This window comes from Cyprinodon tularosa, unplaced genomic scaffold (assembly GCF_016077235.1).
Source record: "Cyprinodon tularosa strain WSP-4 unplaced genomic scaffold, ASM1607723v1 ctg100, whole genome shotgun sequence".
NCBI lineage: Eukaryota > Metazoa > Chordata > Actinopteri > Cyprinodontiformes > Cyprinodontidae > Cyprinodon > Cyprinodon tularosa.
The window spans coordinates 253632-274920 of NW_024037783.1; the positions used below are offsets into that span (position 1 = coordinate 253632).

At 39.5% G+C, this 21289-nt stretch overlaps 1 protein-coding gene and 1 long non-coding RNA gene across 2 annotated transcripts in view; both read right to left on the reverse strand.

Annotated features, from left to right (window-relative positions):
• LOC119775646 (NLR family CARD domain-containing protein 3-like) overlaps nt 1-21289 on the reverse strand; it is a 60486-nt gene that overhangs the window by 6009 nt on the left and 33188 nt on the right. The window lies entirely within an intron of this gene.
• On the reverse strand, nt 5974-6628 carry LOC119799410. Its single transcript, XR_005282849.1, has 4 exons — nt 6527-6628; nt 6395-6448; nt 6180-6290; nt 5974-6084 (listed from the first exon to the last, which is right to left on the reverse strand). It is a non-coding gene; the product is annotated as an uncharacterized LOC119799410 (long non-coding RNA).

Consider the following 21289-nt stretch of genomic DNA (forward strand, 5'->3'; position numbering starts at 1 on the left):
GTCAGCGGCCAACATTGATGCAAGGGGTATACAACTTCTCTGTGACAGTTTACAACTACAGAGCCTAAAACACAAATTGCAGATGGATATTGTCGTGGGAAAAAAGTATTCAACTATTCATCCTAGTTAAATAAACGGAGATCGATGGATTTCACTCAGTCGGCACATTTATTAATATCTTTGCAAAGAGAGAACAGTCATCATGGCACAGCATTCTGCTCTGTTCTGATCTGGGCAGGGTTCGTTCCCCCCTAGTTACAACAATCGAAAGCAGTCAGAGTCATAACAAATTACACACACTTTGCTTAACAGTAACATGTTATGAATAAATCTTGAGAAAGAATCTGGATTGTTATGGGAAGAAGCTATGTCTGGTCTACAAACACCATTCTGCAGGGAATGGTGTGGCCTTGAGAGAGAAACAGACTGAGTGAAAACTTTTATAGTGAGTAAATATGAATATTAATATATAATGAGAGAAAGATATAAATTTTCCCACAACAATATTTAATTACTCTTTCCCCTTTAAAATACACAATAACATTTTCTTAGATTATTTTAATACATACAGAGACTTCTTTGTTGCTTTCATCTTCGGCTGAAGCCATATGAGTGCCTCCTTTGAATCAGAGAACTTCTTGAAGTTGAAAATATCATCATTTCTTTGTGAATACATCAAGACATAGGCCAATGCTGACCACTGAGAAGAAGTGAGCTTCTTTGCCCAACCCTTTTTTTCCATCAGGTACAGTGTCATCTCCTCTTCTAGAGAATGTTCATTCAGTTCATTTAGCCAGTCAAACATTCTAATGCTTTCCTCAGATGAAGGACAAACTCTAATTTTCTGTTTGATGTTTTGGACAAGCATTTGTTGAACATCTGGTAACTGCGTTGTATTTTTAATTAGGCCTTGTAGGTGGTTTTGGTTGTTTTTCAGTGAGAGTCCTAAAAGAAAGCGGGTAAACATGTCCCATTGTCCATTTGGACTCACCAAAGCCTTGTCCATTGCACTCAGGTAAAACTGTTTGAATTTGTTTTCTCGCTGTAAAGGCTTGTGACTTCTTCTCAACAGATTCTCACTGGTCTTAATGAACTCTAAGAAGACATGAAGTGCAGCCAGAAACACTTGAATGCTCTGATGCACAAAACCAAACATAATTTTTTGGTTCAGTACGCTCCCTTTTTTGAAGCTCTCTGTAAACACTCCTTTGTAGGCCGATGCAGTGTCTATGTCTATGTCATACTCCTTTAGGTCCTCTTCATAGAAGATCAGGTTTCCCCTCTCCAGCTGCTCAAAAGCTAATTTTCCAAAAGCAATTAAGATCTTCTCGCTCTCTGAATTCCAGATGAGCTCAGTCAACATTTTGTTGTGATACTTGGCATTGTCACGATTGATCTGTACGACCAGGAAGTGAATATACAACTGAGTTAGGGTCTTGGGTGGCTCTGTTTTCCCTTTATCTTTCATGACCTCATCCAGAACTGTAGCAGTGATCCAACAGAAAACAGGGATGCGACACATTACAGGTGCTGGTCATAAAATTAGAATATCATGAAAAAGTAGATTGATTTCAGTAATTCCATTTAAAAAGTGAAACTTGTATATTATATTCATACATTACATACAAACTCATATATTTCAGATGTTTATTTTGTTTAATTTTGATGATTACAAATGACAACAAATGAAAATCTCAAATTCATCATATCAGAAAATTAGAATATTACTGAAGACCAATAAAAACAAAGGATTTATAGAAATGTTGGCCAACTGAAAAGTATGAACATGAAAAGTATGAGCATGTACAGCACTCAGTATTTAGTTGGGCCTCCTTTGGCCTGTATTACTGCAGCAATGCGGCGTGGCATGGAGTCGATCAGTCTGTGGCACTGCTCAGGTGTTATGATAGCCCAGGTTGCTCTAATAGTGGCTTTTAGCTCTTCTGAATTGTTGGGTCTGGTGTCTTGCATCTTCTTCTTCACAATACCCCATAGATTTTCTATGGGGTTAAGGTCAGGAGAGTTTGCTGGCCAATTAAGAACAGGGATACCATGGTCCTTCAACCAGGTACTGGTAGCTTTGGCACTGTGTGCAGGTGCCAAGTCCTGTTGGAAAATGAAATCTGCATCTCCAAAAAGTTGGTCAGCTGCAGGAAGCATGAAGTGCTCTAAAACTTCCTGGTATGTGGCTGCGTTGACCCTGGACCTCAGAAAACACAATGGACCAACACCAGCAGATGACATGGCACCCCAAACCATCACTGACTGTGGAAACTTTACACTGGACTTCAAGCAACGTGGATGAAGTGCCTCTCTTCTTTTGCTCCAGACTCTGGGACCTTGATTTCCAAAGGAAATGCAAAATTTACTTTCATCAGAGAACATGACTTTGGACCACTCACCAGCAGTCCAGTCCTGTTTCTCTTTAGCCCAGGCAAGACGCTTCTGACGCTGTCTGTGGTTCAAGAGTGGCTTGACACAAGGAATGCGACAGCAGAAACCCATGTCTTTCATACGTCTGTGTGTGGTGGTTCTTGAAGCACTCACTCCAGCTGCAGTCCACTCTTTGTGAATCTCCCCCACATTTTTGAATGGGTTTTGTTTCACAATCCTCTCCAGGGTGCGGTTATCTCTCTTGCTTGTACACTTTTTTCGACCACATCTTTTCCTTCCCTTCGCCTCTCTATTAATGTGCTTGGACACTGAGCTCTGTGAACAGCCAGCCTCTTTAGCGATGACCTTTTGTGTCTTGCCCTCCTTGTGCAAGGTGTCGATGGTCGTCTTTTGGACAACTGTCAAGTCAGCAGTCTTCCCCATGATTGTGTAGCCTATAGAACTAGACTGAAAGACCATTTAAAGGCTTTTGCAGGTGGTTTGAGTTAATTAGCTGATTAGAGTGTGGCACCAGGGGCCATCAATTTTGAACCTTTTCACAATATTCTAATTTTCTGATATGATGAATTTGAGATTTTCATTTGTTGTCATTTGTAATCATCAAAATTAAACAAAATAAACATCTGAAATATATGAGTTTGTATGTAATGTATGAATATAATATACAAGTTTCACTTTTTAAATGGAATTACTGAAATCAATCTACTTTTTCATGATATTCTAATTTTATGACCAGCACCTGTACTTGGAGACTTCTTGATGTCAAAATATGGGAGATGACGGTGTTGGCCCGTTCCCTGTCTGGGTATTTTTTTCTGAAGTATTCTTCCTTTTGTAAGTCTGTGAACCCTCTGACCTCTGTCATGCTGTCAACATACTGGAAAGGGATCTGATTGGCTGCTGCCGGTCGTGTGGTTATCCATATAAGAGCTGAGGGAAGAAGTTTTCCCCTGATTAGATTTGCCAGCACCACATGCATCGATGCAGTTTCACTTACATCTGTTAGAATCTGAGTGTTGCTGAAGGTGAGAGGTGGTTGAAGCTCATCCAGACCATCAAAAATAAACAGAACCTGGAATTTCTCAAAACAACTGATTTCTGCTTCCTTTGTTTCAGGGAAGAATTGATGAATAAGTCCAATTAAGCTGATGCTTTTAGATTTTAGCAAATTGAGCTCCCTGCATGTGTATGGGAAGATAAACTGTATGTTAGGGTTGGCTTTGCCTTCAGCCCAGTCCAAAGTGTACTTCTGTGTCAACACTGTCTTCCCAATGCCAGAAACACCCTTGGTCACCAGCGTTCTAATTTTCTCATCTCTCTCAGGTTTAAAAATGTCCTCACAGCTGATGGTGGTTTCAGAACCACCTGGTACCAAAGACGTTGACTCAATTTTTTGGACGTCATCTTCATCCTTGACTTCTTTCTTATCAGGTGCCACATAGAGCTGAGTGTAGATTTGACTTATACTTTTCGGGTTTCCTCTCTGGACCTTACCCTCGAAAAATTGCCGACTCTTTTTAGCCAAGTGGGACTTCAATTTAAACTGGTAAACAGCTGTTTGAGTTTCTAATAAAAAAAAAAAAACAATAGGTTATTGTGGATTGTAGGTAAATATATGAAATAAACGTAATGCTTTTTTTAGTTTATGATATATTTTTTTAATATTTAAAATTTGAAATCAAATCACTTTTGCATGTACTACATTAATAGAAAATCTAATAATCTCTTACTATTCAACAAAGATTCAGCGAGCCGCTCCTCATTCCTTCTCCTCAAGAAGTTGATTGTAATTTTCAGGAATGCATCTCTGTTGCTCTTTCTATGCATTTCCTCCTCAGTTGTTTCATCTTTAATCTCACTATACCTCCCTGAGCCTTCTGGGCTCAACATGTTCTTCCTTTTTCTAAGTTCACTTGTTACAAAATGCATGATGTCGTCCTCAAGCACCTGGAGAAACACAAATTTCATATGAAACCCTTTTTACAACAAGACATCGAAATTATCTTTTATATTTGGAAAACCAGTCACCATACATCTATCCTGCAGCAATAAATTAAACATGAAACTACAACTGATACTGCCACCCATGGGCTTCAGAAGATGAACACTAATAAATAACAGATCTGCTCTTTCAAATGACTCACACAAAAAGAAATTGGAAACGAGGTGTTTGTCCGTATAATTAAACTAATAATCTGACAGTAATTTCAAAAATGTGAACAAACAGGTTTTGAAAACTTGGGACTTTAGGCAGGTGAAGCAAAACAAGTCTTAAATATTATAAATATTCTAACAAAATGATGTCTGTATGGAAACATAAATACAATACAATCAAAGTTTGAATTGTCTTCTTTGTAGAAAATGTGTTCTAAACTTAATGCGAACTTCAACGAACCTACACCAAAAAGATAATAGAAAAAAAGTTGTATGCCATACCTTGAAAACTGAATCCAGTTGGCCTTTTTTCTCATGGCCACTAGACCTCCTCGATGGTCTTTTGTCAGAGAGAGGCCGCATCCGACTCAGACTGTGAGAGAAAAAAACACAAAGTAAAGCCACCTCTGATTATTGTCAACATTTTTACCACTCCAATTATATTCAAAGAAATATATATTTCTGTTGTCATGTCATTAGATCTTTATTTTGAAAGGATTTCCACCCTGCATAACTATTCAATTTAAAGCTACAGTGTGTAATAATTACAGGCATATAAAGTCAGAAATTTAATATATTATACATAACTATGTTATTTATCATCACCTATGAGCTCAGCCTTTTAACCATAATATTTGCGTTGCCTTAGAATTCGTTATTTATAATTACATAGGAGCGGGTCTCGCAGCCATGGAGGCTGACATCTTTGCGCTACGGCAAGCGCAGAGGCAACAAACTAGCGATTGCGAGATCTCCCATGACGCTCAAAAATAACTACGGCAAGTTGAGAGAGATTAACTGAGACGGTACTGTTCTGGGGGGAGAAGCGGTGGGGGGGAGATGTTCATGTTGCTGCGGTCTGTAGTCTGACCGCTAGATGTCGCTGAAAATTACACACTGTAGCTTTAACTAACTTTAGTAATTCATCGGATCAAAATAACAAACTTGACCACTTTCATTTTACTATTAACAACAAATGTCAGAAATGTAACAATGCTGTTTTTCAACATCTGCAAAAATGTTCATCAAAGCTTTGGTAACAATTATATTGTGCATATCAGGATTTGTAGTGTTGTAAGAGTTTATACCCATTCATTTATCATTAACATTTTTAAACCTCAATAAAGTTCAAGTTTTGTTGTTCAAATTCTGTTGGTCTTATTGCTTTACTGCAGTGAACCTTTTTTCTGTGTTTTTCTTTTTTTATGTTCTTTATATGTACAGCACTTTGAATTGTCCTGTTACTTAGATGTGTGACAAATAAATCTGTTTTTCCTTACAGGAGTTCACTGTCTCGAAGTTTTTCTGCTGCTTAAACAAATTAAAGATTTATGTCTAAGATTTTTATATTCCAAAAACATATGGGATCTGGGGTATCAACACACAGCATTAACATAACAGGATTGCATAGAGACATACATTTCATGAACAGAAGGGCATTTTTCCTCGATTTCATCTGGTTCATCTTCTGATTGTTCTGTAGTCATGGACACCGACAGTGGTTGAGATGGTTCTAGTCTCTTCTTATCCATTTGGCTTTAAAACATATAGACATACATATACTTAATTAACAATTTGATCTGAAAATGTTATAACTTATTATTCGCTATCATAGAAAATGATTGTCTCACAATTTATTTTCAGAGGGTCCTCCATCCTTAAAATCCAATGGCTGATATTTGGAGAGTCTTGTGGACAAACATCTTGGTAGATGAGAATCTGGCCTTTCCTGCTTCATTTCGCTTCAAGACAGAGTGTACATCAAAGGTAGCTTTAAAGTTTTAGTTTTGATTTGATCTCATTTAAAAAAATATATTTAAAATGTTAGAAACATTTATAGTTTTACATTTTATCATCATCTGAGAAGCGATAAAATGATTCTTGTCTCTGTTGGTCCATTCTGCTTTAACGACACATAACTTAACATTAGGCACTTGTAAAGTTTTCTTAACAGACAGTGAGAATTGTCACAGCTTACATTTCAATTTGGTGTGAGATGCTGTTGAATTCAAGTGTTTCACTTTTAGACTCTTTAGACTTTAGACTTTATGGATACACAGCTTGAAGCAGGTGACTCTGGTCTTTCCTGTTTCATTGGGTAGAAGGAAGGAAGGAAGGAAGGAAGGAAGGAAGGAAGGAAGGAAGGAAGGAAATTAGGAAGGAAGGAAGGAAGGAAGGAAGGAAATTAGGAAGGAAGGAAGGAAGGAAGGAAGGAAGGAAGGAAGGAAGGAAGGAAGGAAGGAAGGAAGGAAGGAAGGAAGGAAGGAAGGAAGGAAGGAAGGAAGGAAGGAAGGAAGGAAGGAAGGAAGGAAGGAGTTGTTTATATTTATCCTTTTCTTGTTGACATAAAAAACTAGGATATTAAGCAGTTAGATATTTAAAAATATATATATATATTTACCCAATACTAATTGCACAATTCAAAATTGACTATATAAATTACCAGTCAACTACTTGATTTAATTTAGTCTCAGGTATTTTAAGAGGGTCATCTTGTGTTGAATTCAATTGGTTCAAATTTTGGTCTTGGTGGGGTCTCTGGTTTCTGCTGCTTCATTTGGCTTCTGGACAAATTGTACCTCAAATTTAACTTTAATATGTATACTTTTGATTTAATCTAATTTCAAAAATATAATAAAAATGTTTGAAGGACCGCAAGTAAAATCTTACATTTTACTGTCAGACTGGAGATTATACAATAATAAAATGATTTTATGCTGGTCCATTTGGCTTTAAAAGGATATAATTTAACATTATTCACATGTTACATTTTGATAAAAAACAGTGACTTCTACTATGACTTACATTTTACTTTCAGATGAGATGCTTTTAAAATCAACTGGTTGACTTTCAGACAGCTTAGTCATCATCAACATACAGCTTCAAGCAAGGGACTCCGGTCTTTTCAGTACAATTAGGCTTCAGAATTAATAAATAGACAGACAGACAGACAGACAGACGGACAGACGGACAGACGGACAGACGGACAGACAGATGATGTTTTTTAAGATCTTGTTTTTTGTCAACAAGAGCAGTTTTCTGCTTACTAACTTAAGTAGAGTAGCCTAATATGAATAAATAGAGTAAACAAGCAAAATGAATAAGGTTTACATAAAACAGACATCCTACCTGACAACATCTAATCCAAGTAAGAATTATAAAAGAAGGTATAAAGCACCATCCTTTCCCAGCAGAGTCAGCGTACATCTGACTTGTTTTGTCATTCTGGTTAAACCAGTAAGTCACATGCATCTGATTGTAGGAAAAATGTCAACTCACGTTGAACACTGCCACTTATTGTCCTGGAGAATAGAGCAAGCAATTTTAATTTATTATTCTTCAACATGGTACTTAAGCATTTTGTTAGTTTTTCCTAGCCTCTTGTGATCAAATACAACTTGAATAAATGCTGTTTTAATGTGGTTAATCAGGTCTGCCTTTTAGTATTCATTATCTGTTGCTCTGCTGTGGATTGTCAGCCACATATTAACTTCTTCTTAGAAAATTAATCTCTACAAACTTACTTTACTCACTTTTTTTTATCAGTGATTTTACAATAGACATTCATATGAAAAGGTTGTTGATCCCATGTCCACATGATGGTTGGTATATAAGTGTTGAGATCTGGAGATCTGCCACCTGTCTCCAGCAGAGAGCGCTGTGGGCTTCCTGAGCTGGAGTCCTCACCACACCTGAGGATCATCAGCTCATCAGAAGACCACCCTTCATAAGCAGCAGTCAGACCTTCCTTGGACGCCGCAGTGTTGACCAAGTTTGGTTAGCGAACCTGAGCCTCTAAGAATTTAGGAAGTCTTGTAGACTCTAGAGAGAAACAAGCTTTTCTAATCTGCCTCTACTGTATCTTCTTTGATCACAGGAAAACCCACCGACATCTGAAGCTCTAGATGAGCTTAATCTGAGAACCTGCGTGCCTCCCAAGTAAGCCAAACCTGAAGATCTCAATCTGGATTCCTTCATCAGCTCTCAGAGGAAGAGCTTGGAAACATACTCAAGTCTGAAAACTCTCCAGCTCGAAGCTAGACGCTGCTGCTGCTTAACTCTCTCCCTCTTTAACTGTCTCTGGACCCAACCAGTTCCCCCTCTCATAGGATCTGTCAGAACCTCTTCAGGTACATTAAAAGATTCAACTCTCTCATCATACAATCAAACTGCAAAGCTAATCAAACTCATCTCTCCAGAAAGGAGTTTAAAACCAGTCCCGGACCAGCACCTGAACCAGTCATTACATTCTCTGTGTGTGTTTCTCAATAAACTTTGTTCAAACTTTTACTCAGTCTTCAGTAGTGTTCTGCGTATGGGTCAAGTCCTTAGCCCATCATGACAGAACACTGCGGCCAAACACAAAACACAGCAGAGCACCTCCGAAGGCGACTTGAGGAACAGGATGCCCAAATCCAAGGACAAGCTCAAACCCTTCGTGAGTTGAATGCTTATGTTGAACATCAGAATCAGACTTTACAAAGATACGCTAGCTATGTGAGAACCGCTAACACCACACCAGCAGTGCTTCCTGTTTCCGAACAACGTCCGTCTCAAAGGTCAGAGACGATGACGTCATTTCCTGAACTCCGTCCGAGTCTACCTGAAAGATTTTCAGCTATACAGTCTAAATGTAAGGGATTCTTGTTCCAGTGTCGTTTACTGTTTGAGAATTCACCTGCTAGTTTTCCTAATGACAAAAAGAAGATTTCTTTTATTCTCTCTCAACTCTCTGGCCGAGCTCTTGAATGGGCAGAGGCCAGGTTTTCATCTGAAAACAGTTTTTCATGCACCTTTTCTGAATTTTTGACTGAATTTTCTCAAGTTTTTAACCAGGATTCTGATCAAACCATTGATTCTCGAGCTTTGCTTAGTCTTAAGCAAGGTAATCTGACAGTGGCAGAGTTCTCCATCGACTTCCGGGTTAAAGCCGCCGCTTCCGGTTGGAACGAAGGCGCACTTAAAAGTGCTTTTTTCCAGGTTCTTAACGATAACATCAAGGATGAACTAGCCACAATTGACGAGCCAACTAGTTTGGAAAATCTTATTCGGTTAACCATAAGATTGGATAACAGACTCCGAATTAGAAACAATTCTAGGCTAAGGAACCTAGGAATGTCTGCTTCCGCTCCTACAACTAATCACACTCATGTTTCTGTTAGATCCCCAGAGTCCAGTTCCAGACCAAGGATTAAGAATCAGTCACCCCCAGCTTCTGCTCAAATCACTCAATTTTCCTCCTCAGCTGCAGAAGGAGCGGAGTTTGAACCCATGCAGATTGGGCATACAAGACTGTCACCTGAAGAGAGACAACTGAGATTCAAGGGGAATCTTTGTCTGTACTGTGGTGAGCCTGGACACTTTATTGCTTCCTGCCCGGCTAAATCAAAAGCCAGGGTCCGTCAGAGGATGTGAGGAGTCTGACGGACCATCTTAAGACTGATAAATCTCCTTATTTACTGTTACCTGCAACCCTGTTTGTTTCCAACCAGACTCTAACATTATCAGCCTTCATTGATTCTGGGTGTGAGAAGAACCTCATAGATTCGAATCTGGTCCAGCAACTGAGGATTGAAACTGTTCCTTTGGAAAGACCCCTCAGAGTTGCTGCTATTGATGGAAAAAGATTACACCAAGTCACTCATCAGACCCAGCCATTAGAACTTCTCATCTCTGGAAACCATTGTGAGACTCTAACTTTTTTTGTTTTTCCTTCAGCGTGTTCCTCCCTGGTGCTCGGATTTGAGTGGTTGGAACGTCACAATCCCCACATTAACTGGGTTGAACGCCATATTGAGTCTTGGTCCACTTCCTGTCACAAGTCATTACTTCGTTCTGCAGCTCCTGCTATTCAGTCCCCTAGAGGTATGGGGGAGATGGACTCTCCTGACCTTTCTTCTGTTCCTTCCGAGTATCATGATCTGGCACCAGTTGTCAGTAAGGTCAGTGCGACGTCTCTTCCACCCCACAGACCATATGACTGTGCCATAGGTTTATTACCAGGAGCTCCTCTTCCCAGCAGTAGATTATTTAACATCTCCAAGCCTGAACGTGAAACGATGGAGAAATACATAAATGAGTCTCTAGCTGCTGGTATTATCAGACCATCTTCATCTCCTCTCGGTGCTGGTTTCTTTTTCGTGGGAAAGAAAGACGGTTCCCTTCAACCCTGTATTGACTACAGGGGTCTGAATCAGATAACCGTCAAAAATAAATACCCACTTCCACTATTGGCATCAGCCTTAGAACCAGTTCAAGGAGCTACGGTCTTCACCAAGCTTGATTTAAGAAACGCCTATCATCTCCTTAGGATAAGAGAAGGAGATGAATGGAAGACAGCCTTTAAGACCCCCATTGGCCAGTTTGAGTATTTGGTCATGCCTTTTGGTCTTACAAACACTCCTGCCTTTTTCCAAGCCCTAGTCAACGACGTCCTCAGAGATTTTCTAAAAGTTTTTGTTTTCGTTTACATTGATGACATTCTGATCTATTCCAGGAACCTCTCAGATCACAAGAAACACGTCCGCCTGGTTCTTCAGAGGCTGCTCGAAAACAAGCTCTTCGTTAAGGCTGAGAAATGTGAATTTCACCAACCATCTGTTACATTTCTTGGGTTTGTGCTTGAAGACGGGCAGGTGAAGCCATCTGAAGAAAAAATAAAGGCTGTTCTGGATTGGCCTACTCCAGAGAACCGTAAGCAACTTCAAAGGTTCCTGGGGTTTGCTAATTTCTATAGACGATTCATTAGAAATTATAGCCAAACTGCTCTACCTCTCACAGCCCTGACTTCGGTAAAGAAGACTCTCCTATGGACACCTGAGGCGGACACAGCCTTTAAGAAACTTAAGACTCTTTTTTCCAGTGCACCCATCCTGGTCCAGCCTGATCCTTCTAAGCAGTTCATTCTAGAGGTGGATGCATCTGACTCCGGTGTTGGAGCATTTCTTTCTCAACAATCTGATTCTGATCAAAAGACTCACCCATGTGCCTTTTTTTCACGTAGGCTCTCCCCGGCTGAGCAAAATTATGATGTCGGAGACAGAGAACTCCTGGCCATTAAACTCACTTTGGAGGAATGGAGACACTGGCTCGAAGGTGCCGAGCATCCAGTATTAGTTTGGACTGATCACAAGAACCTGGCATATCTCCAATCAGCCAAAAGATCCAATCCTCGTCACTCCAGATGGTCTCTGTTTTTCTCCCGTTTCAACCTAATCATCTCTTACAGACCCGGTTCCAAGAACGTTAAACCTGATTCTCTCTCTCGTCTGTACTCCTCTGATCGACCTGAAACACCTGAGCCTGTTCTTCCCTCTTCGTGTACTGTTGGAGCCGTCTCCTGGGAAATCACCGATCTCATCAACCTAGCCCTGGTCTCTGAACCTGACCCAGGTAACGGTCCTCCAAATAAGACATATTTTCCTTCCTCAGTGAGATCCCGCCTCATCCAGTGGATGCCCACATCCAAATTCTCAGCTCATCCTGGTGTAAGCAGAACTATTGCTCTGATCACACGTCGTTTTTGGTGGCCGTCCCTTCATAAGGACGTGAAGGAGTACGTACTGGCCTGTCCCATCTGCGCCAGAAACAAATCCTCTACCTGTTCCAACCCGTCCATGGTCCCACATAGCTGTGGATTTTGTTACCGGTCTTCCCATATCCCGAGGTATGTCCACCATTCTCACCATTGTTGACCGCTTTTCCAAAGCCTGCCATCTGATTCCCCTCAGGAAGCTACCTACACCATTCCAGACCGCCGAGCTACTAATTAAACATGTCTTCCGGCTCCATGGCATACCCCAGGAAATTCTCTCTGATCGTGGCCCCCAGTTCATCTCTCAGGTCTGGAAATCTTTCTGTACAGCTCTCAATTGCAAGGTCTCCCTCACTTCAGGTTATCATCCTCAAACCAATGGGCAGACAGAGAGGATGAACCAGCAACTCGAGTCCACTCTCCGCTGTTGAACCTCAAATAATCCTACTGACTGGAGTCAGTTTCCGTCTTGGATCGAATATGCTCATAATACTCAAAAATCAGCTGCAACCGGTCTGTCCCCTTTCCAGGTGTCTCTGGGTTACCAACCCCCACTCTTTCCTGCAGATGAGAGGGAGATATCACACTGTTAAAAAAGTAAATGGCAATTGTTGTTCTAACACACAATTGTATTGTAATCCGACTCAGAAATATAAATTTGACATCTAACAAATAAATACACGTTTGCCCAACTCAAATTCTCAGAAGTTGGTTTAACAAGGAGTTTTAAATCGCCTATACAAGATTTTTTGAGTTCCCTCAACTGTAAACTCATGGGCATGCGCACTGCTTATGTTCATGGACACGCCCACTACGGTACGGGGTTTCCTATCCCTTTCTTCAAGGGCACAGCCTTTTTCCCTCGTGTTTGAGAAGATTGGCGGACATTGTGATTTTATGCATCTGGAGAACCACGGAGGAATGACCCTGGGACCTTACCAGTTTTCCCGGTGAGTGCTGCAAAGTACAGACAGTTAGCGGTTAGCTCCGTGAGTTAGCATTCCCTTGTGGTGTATTGCCACCGAGTTGAAGCATGAGTTCACATGTTTTTCACGTTCTGATGAAAGGAAAAGCAGCGCACGTGCGCGTTTATAATGCGCGTGTGCGCGTGCGTGTTTGTGCCGCGCATGTGCGGGTGAGTGTTTATGCATAGAGAAAAGAGTGTGCCTGATATTTTCATTGTACAAATGAAAAGAGACATTAAGTTGAGTGTAATAACTTATTAAATTTCTAAATTGTTTTATGTAGTGCAGTGTTGTTGCACTCAGGCACAGAATATTACAAGACTACATTATTTTACTTTCTTAATCTGATGTGGGTATTTACTGTTATTTACATTATTTACATGTGGATTTTTTGCTTTCATGATTTTATTTGCTTTACAAGAAAAACAGTGACATAACCCTGTAATGCAGCAGTTAATTCGTAATGAGTTAGAAAAGTTACATTACACACTGAAATTTATCATACTTGGAGAGATATAAACTGTACAGTTAAGAACAAGAAGTGAATGGATTTAACTAAGCCCTGTTGTGCTATGCAGGCTGGGTTTTTTGGATACCCTGGATTCTGGATTCTCTCCTTAAATGGAGATGGCGAGCCAACCGTGTGAACATCTGGATTTGGACTGAAGAGAAGGATTTGGACTGAAGAGGACTTTCTTTTTTTGCATTCATCGTCCTGTCGGAGTGGTAGGACTAAAAAGAAAAACTCAGAGATAAAAAGGGAAAACCTTTTTCTTTTTCCGTTGGGAAACAAGACATTTTATTTCATTTTATTTTTTTTAAAAGGGTGCACCCAATTTAAAGAGACTACAATTGAAAAAAACAAACTGAAGGCCGTCCAAATTTGTAAAACTGTTATTTTTTCATATATGTTAATACACTTACTTCACAAAAAATTACCTGTGTGTTTTCCTCTTACTAAAATGGTGTCTTACTGTTTTTTCCCTCATCATCACTCTTACGAATCTAGAACATTCTGGTCCAGTGTCAGGTTACTTTGATCTGTGCAGTTAAGATTATGTTGTTGAACATGGTTTTATACTGTATCTATTGATGCAATGTTTGGCTTGAAGCAATAAAAATGTTGTATTAACATAATTTTTTGTGTGTTGAATGATTGGTAGTGAAGACGATTGGTAGGACTAAAAAAACTGAGTTGATAGAACTCAACTTGCAGATAACACTACAAAATCTGAGTTTGTAGAACTCAAAATCTATATGTCAAACTCATAAAACAAAGTTGATAGAACTCAGAACTTAAAGGTGAAACTCAAAAACCTAAGTTGGTAGAACTCAAAATTTCTATGTAACACTCCAAAAACCTAAGTTGGCAGAACTCAAAAATCTTTGTAAACTCAACCACAGTGAATTTAAGTAAAGAAAACTCAAAAAACCAAATGCATCACGTTGCCTAGAAAATGTAAGTTCTGTCAACCTCTATTTTTTTTCAGTGCAGTCAGGTCCGTTCACCACCACATCCGCCACTGTCACCGAACCTGGAACGAAACCATCTCCGCCCTCAACCGTTCTTCTGCCAATAACAAAAGCTTTGCTTACTCTAGGCGTCGCCCTGCTCCTAACTATACCCTTGAGCAAGAGGTATGGTTATCCACCAGAGATATTCCACTAAAGTCCATGTCCAGAAAACTCTCTCCAAGGTTCATCGGCCCATTCAAGAATGCTCAAATAATCAATCCATCCGCTGTCCGCCTACACCTGTCATCATCCCTGCGTATCCACCCCACCTTCCACGTCTCTCAAATTAAACCTGTCATCACCAGTCCACCCGCCATCCAACTCCCCTCCACCCACCCTGGACATTGACGGCCATCCGGCCTACACAGTCCGCCGGATCGTGGACTCCCGTCGGCGAGGTCGCGGTTAGCAGTACCTCGTCGACTGGGAGGGCTACGGTCCGGAGGACCGCACCTGGGTTCCTGGTTCTTACATCCTCGATCCATCCCTCATCGAGGACTATGAGAGGTCCCTCCCGTCCACGTCTTCTGGACCGCCAAGAGGCGGTCTTTGAGAGGGGGGTACTGTTGGGATCTGCCACCTGTCTCCAGCAGAGAGCTCTGTGGGCTTCCTGAGCTGGAGTCCTCACCACACCTGAGGATCATCAGCTCATCAGAAGACCACCCTTCATAAGCAGCAGTCAGACCTTCCTTCGACGCTGCAGTGTTGACCAAGTTTGGTTAGCGAACCTGAGCCTCTAAGAATTTAGGAAATCTTGTAGACTCTAGAGAGAAACAAGCTTTTCTTGTCTCTGTCTTCTTTGATCACAGGAAAACCCACCGACGTCTGAAGCTCTGGATGAGCTTAATCTGAGGACCTGCCTGCCTGCCAAGTAAGCCAAACCTGAAGATCTCAATCTGGATTCCTTAATCAGTTCTCAGAGGAAGAGCTTGGAAACATACTCAAGTCTGAAAACTCTCCAGCTCGAAGCTAGACGCTGCTGCTGCTTAACTCTCTGCCTCTTTAACTGTCTCTGGAGCCAACCGGTTCCCCCTCTCATAGGATATGTTAGAACCTCTTCAGGTACATTAAAAGATTCAACTCTCTCATCATACAATCAAACTGCAAAGCTAATCAAACTCTCATCTCTCCAGAAAGGAGTTTGAAACCAGTCCCGGACCAGCACCTGAACCAGTCATTACATTCTCTGTGTGTGTTTCTCAATAAACTTTGTTCAAACTTTTACTCAGTCTCCAGTAGTGTTCTGTGTATGGGTCAAGTCCTTAGCCCATCATGACAATAAGCAGGACTTGACTCATTAATAGGACATGTATCTGCATATGTTGTACTCTAAGTTTATTATTGATTATGACATAAGTGAAAAGCTATTGTTGAGTGCTTAAAAAAACAAGTTTACTTAAATGCCTAATAGTAAATGACGGACCAACGAATGGGACAAGGTTTTTTTTTTATTTTGAAGTACTAGAGTAGACTGTATGTCAACAGAAAACAGGATCTTAAAAACATCTATCTATCTATTCGTCTGCCTAAAGTACTTAGACTTAGACAGATTTCCTTTTTTTTATTTTGCATAGACAAGTGGAAACAAAACTAAATTTTGTTGAGAACAGCTCTCTAGACTATTTCATTTTTTTTAAGTGCAGCCTTGATAAGGTAAGCAGCAGTGATAAAAAAAACATTGTGATGGAAAAACAGTAATGTAAACATATGACTGTATAGTTACAGTTCTAACATTTAACATTCATTTAATTCCCATTCTTTTTATATATATATATGTATAACCCATTTTACATAAAATTCAGCAGTATAATGGCCGTGGGGAAGAAACTGTTCTTGAATCTGCTGGACCTGCATCAGATTCTTCAAAGTCTCCTACCAGAGGACAGCAGGGAGAACATTCCATGGTGGGGGTGTGAGGGGTCATTTATGATGTTACGGGCTCGGGACTCGCAGCGCTGGGATGAAATGTCTTTAATGGAGGAAAGAGGTGCCCCGATGATCTTCTGTTCTGTTCTTACTATTCTTCTTACCTTCTTTCAGTCTGAGGCGCTGCAGCCCCCACACCACACAGTGAGACAGCTGGTCAGAATGCTCTCTATGGTGCTTCTGTAGAAGGTGGTGAGGAAGGGTGGGGGCAGGTGGGCTCTCCTCATCCTCCCCAACAAGTACAAGCGCTGTTGTTCCCTTTTGATCAGTGAAACGGTGTTTACATTCAACCCAGTCTCATGGGAAAATGTACCCCCACTACGTTGGTCCACACTGCAAAACGTAGTGGAGGTACTTATTTCTGACCCTAGGAACAGAAAGTAGACCTGTCCCAGATGACCTTAGAGGTCTGGGGGGTCATAGTGTACTAGCAGGTCAGAAATGTATTTAGGCCCTAAAGTAAAGAAAAACATCAGAGGGATGAAAGGGTGTCAGTAAGTCTACCAACAATCTAAGGTTTGACTAAGACAACCCAGTCTCATGGGAAAATGTACCCCCACTACGTTGGTCCACACTGCAAAACGTAGTGGAGGTACATTAATGGCCATTTTTTTGTGGTACTGTTACATTTCTTCTGCCTATACGCTTTCTATTGCTTTACGTCCTAGTCACGTGACTTTTAAGATTCCAGCTGGGAGAAGAAAAAAAATATATATATGGCCGACATTCGCTCATTTTTTTGTGGAAAGATTAATGACTTGAGTTTGTTTTTGCATTAAAATGAGTTTTGATTACATTTCTAGTGAGAAATATATAGTTTGTTGCCAGAATATTTACTCAGGGAATGTACATATTCACTTGCTTGTTCGTTTCTTGCAAAGATTTTTCAAGATAATGTGAAACTGTAACATTTTGGTATAAACATGGCTGAGATTTCTCTAACTTTTAGTGGGAAAATCAATAATTTCAATCAGTTTCTGCATTTAAATGGGTTTTGATTACATTTATAGCGAGAAGTGTAGGGTTTATTTACATAATATTTACTTAGTGAACATACATAATCACCCGCTTGCTAGTTTTTGCTACGTTTTTCGGATCTCGTCAGGATTATGTGAAATTGCAACGTTTTGGCTGCTACCCATCGCCTAGCATTTAGCTGCCGCCCCGATTCAACATTGAATTCTTTGTGATTTAACTCCATCTGACGGATCAAACCCTCGCCACTGCGTGCGTTGCGTCTGAGGTTGATTTTCAGATCAATGTATTACGTCGTGGCATACGGGAGAAACTAATTAAACTAGTTTAAAAAAGGATCATGGGTTAAGATCGGATGTGTTTTATTTGGAAATCTACCTGATCCTTTGTGCATTTAACTTCCTGTTTGGTGCGATCTCATTGATGGGTTTTGACCAGATTTTGACAAAAGAGGAACTAAAAAAAAAAAAAAACAATTTGAATACACAACCAGCATATCTGGAATCAGTGACAGAGAGCGACTGGGACCAAAAGTTTATTAATTTCTCCCCACTGATTTCCATTCAAAATGTTTTAGCTCCCACCGGGCTCTAGGGAAGGGGCGGGCATACCGCCATCTACTGTTCCTGAGTGTGTAGCAACATTGTTTTACATCTATTAAATTCAATTTTTTTATTTTTTATTCTGAAGATAAATAAATAATGCTTTCCTTAATCTATAAATATCTTTTATATTTCCTTTATTTCCCAATAATCCTTTAAGACTCCATTCTTGGCCTGTCCTTTCAACTGTTTTCAATTTCTTCCTTTCAGGTCCAGATGTTTTAAAGTTCATCAATACGTGTTGTACATTTTCTATCTCTCCACATCCTTCACATTTATCATTTTTCCTCCCTATTAAGTATAAATTGTCATTTAAATAAATATGACCTACTCTTAATCTGATCATTATTATTTCTTCCCTTTGGTTTCTCTCATAAATATTTCTATTTAATACTGACTTTTGTACTTTATATAACCTTCTTCCTTTTTTATCTTCATTCCACCTTTTTTGCCATTTTTCAATTTCTTTCCTCTTAATAAATGATTTTCCTTCCCCTTTCCCTAAAGGAATGGTAATTGTTATTGCCTCCTCTAATTGCTAATTTGTCTACTACTACCCCACTACTACCCGTAGTGGGGGTACATTTTCCCACTTTGACCTTTTAAGGTTAGCATATTGACCAAAAGCTTACACCAAAAATAAAGCAATCGATTATTTACAACAATATGCTACATTTAATGAAGACTAATACAGATTTTACTCTCTTATAAGAATTAGTTTTAGGTTTTATAGGGGAGAGTTTGTATCGGCAGTCATCTGGGAATCTTTTATGTATTTACTGGTAAAGAACAACCTCTCAACCCATTTAATGTAAATGTTGCCTCGAACCAGAAAGTTATTTGAAGAGCATAGATGCATAAATATGTGCATAGCTTTAACAAGGGCCTCATGAAGGTCTGTTCTGTTATTCTCTTTTGGAGAATATAGAGAATATAGACATTGTGGGCATTCATTTCCCTGATAAGCTGGTGAAGATTCTTAGACATCCAGGTCATAATCATTCCAAAAAAAAAAAAAAAAAAAAGAAAAAAAAAAAAAAAAAAAAAAAAAAAAAAACTTTGGACTTTGTTTTTCAAGTTTGAAGACTTCCCATTCAGGACGTTTTTCAATTAAAAATTACAGTAGCCCTACAAATCCTTGTTTTGGCTAAGAAAATATGCAAATTGAACCGGATGCCTGATCCCAATAGCTTGACTCTGAACCGAATTTGATCCCTATTACTTTTTGGCCACATGCACATTATTGTACTGCCTGGTCAACCCTAAGAAAATGTTCTGGAACTGCCACTGAACTGACACCCAATGCATGGAGGGTAACCCAAAAAGGGCCATTGTTAGAGAAACTGGGTGCCTACAAAGTGCTATTTTCAAGCTAATTAATGGAAAGCTAGGTGGAATGAAAAGTAGACAAATAACAATTACAATTCCTTTAGGGAAAGGGGAAGGAAAATCATTTATTAAGAGGAAAGAAATTGAAAAATGGCAAAAAAAGGTGGAATGAAGATAAAAAGGAAGAAGGTTATATAAAGTACAAAAGTCAGTATTAAATAGAAATATTAATGAGAGAAACCGAAGGGAAGAAATAATAATGATCAGATTAAGAGTAGGTCATACTTATTTAAATGACAATTTTAGGTAGGAAAAATAATGATAAATGTGAAGGATGTGGAGAGATAGAAAATGTAGAACATGTATTGATGAACTTTAAAACATCTGGACCTGAAAAGAAGAAATTGAAAACAGTTGAAAGGACAGGCCAAGAATGGAGTCTTAAAGGATTATTGGGAAATAAAGGAAATATAAAATATATTTATAGATTAAGGAAATCATTATTTATTTATCTTCAGAATACAAAATTAAAAAATAGAATTTAATAGATGTAAAACAATGTTGCTACACACTCATGAACAGTAGGTGGCGGTATGCCCGCCCCTTCCCTAGAGCCCGGTGGGATCGAAAACATTTTGAATGGAAATCAATTGGGAGAAATTAATAAACTTCTGGTCCCAGTCGCTCTCTGTCACTGATTCCAGATATGCTGGTTGTGTATTTAAATTGTTTTTTTTTTTTTTTAGTTCCTCTTTGGTCAAAATCTGGTCAAAATCCATCAATAGATCGCACCAAACAGGAAGTTAAATGCACAAAGGATCAGGTAGATTTCCAAATAAAACACATCCGATCTTAACCCATGATCCTTTTTTTAAACTAGTTTAATTAGTTTCTCCCGTATGCCACGACGTAATGCATTGATCTGAAAATCAACCTCAGACGCAACGCACGCAGTGGCGAGGGTTTGATCCGTCAGATGGAGTTAAATCACAAAGAATTCAATGTTGAATCGGGGCGGCAGCTAAATGCTAGGCTATAGGTAGCAGCCAAAACGTTGCAATTTCACATAATCCTGACGAGATCCGAAAAACGTAGCAAAAACTAGCAAGCGGGTGATTATGTATGTTCACTAAGTAAATATTATGTAAATAAACCCTACACTTCTCGCTATAAATGTAATCAAAACCCATTTAAATGCAGAAACTGATTGAAATTATTGATTTTCCCACTAAAAGTTAGAGAAATCTCAGCCATGTTTATACCAAAACGTTTCAGTTTCACATTATCTTGAAAAATCTTTGCAAGAAACGAACAAGCAAGTGAATATGTACATTCCCTGAGTAAATATTCTGGCAACAAACTATACATTTCTCAGTAGAAATGTAATCAAAACTCATTTTAATGCAAAAACAAACTCAAGTTATTAATCTTTGCACAAAAAAATGCAAGTACATCCCGCTGCAGCCTGCGGGAAGGCGGGGCTTGACATCAAGCCCCGCCCACATCAAGGACAGCCATATTGGAAATGCTGACGTAACAGGGCAGGGAATATATAAAGATATATGTAAAGATATGTTTTCATCTTAATTGTGAAAAGTTATCCCTCGAGCCCTGACGTAAATAGTCTGTAAATTTAAACAAAAATACGCCGCACAGTGCTGAGGCATCATTAGTGTGTTCAGCTTGAATCAGCATGTTTGAGTAGCAGGTCGACCGCCCCAATATGGCGGCCGTAATTCCTGCGCCGCGACAGCCAATGCGGGGTCTACTGATTTTTTTTTATTTTTTATTTTTTTATTTCACTTAAAGTCACACAACAATATATAAACAAACAAATAAATATGCCAGGGGGTATGTCACAATAAACAAGTACAGTTAGGAGAAAAAAAACAAGC